Here is a 267-nt window from a genome sequence, read left to right as displayed (position 1 = left end):
TTCATGGCAAATAGATGGGGAAACAGTGGAAACAATGTCAGACTTTATCTTTTTGGGCTCCAAAATCACTGCAGATGGTGACTGCAGCCATGAATTTAAAAGACGCTTACTTCTTGGAAGAAAAGTTATGACCAACCTAGATAGCATATTGAAAAGCAGACACATTACTTTGCCAACAAAGGTCCGTTTAGTCAAGGCTATGGTTTTTCCACTGGTCATGTATGGATGTGAGAGTTGGACTGTGAAGAAAGCTGAGCGCCGAAGAAT

At 41.2% G+C, this 267-nt stretch overlaps 1 protein-coding gene across 1 annotated transcript in view; it reads right to left on the bottom strand.

Annotated features, from left to right (window-relative positions):
* The window catches only part of SGCB (sarcoglycan, beta (43kDa dystrophin-associated glycoprotein)), a 27,330-nt gene that overhangs the window by 6,932 nt on the left and 20,131 nt on the right, over nt 1-267 (bottom strand). The gene's annotated exons all lie outside the window — the stretch shown is intronic.

The sequence above is a fragment of the Bison bison genome, unplaced genomic scaffold, assembly GCF_000754665.1.
Source record: "Bison bison bison isolate TAMUID 2011002044 unplaced genomic scaffold, Bison_UMD1.0 scf7180017864458, whole genome shotgun sequence".
In the NCBI taxonomy this organism is placed as follows: domain Eukaryota; kingdom Metazoa; phylum Chordata; class Mammalia; order Artiodactyla; family Bovidae; genus Bison; species Bison bison.
This window is presented reverse-complemented; position numbering and strand designations above follow the sequence as displayed.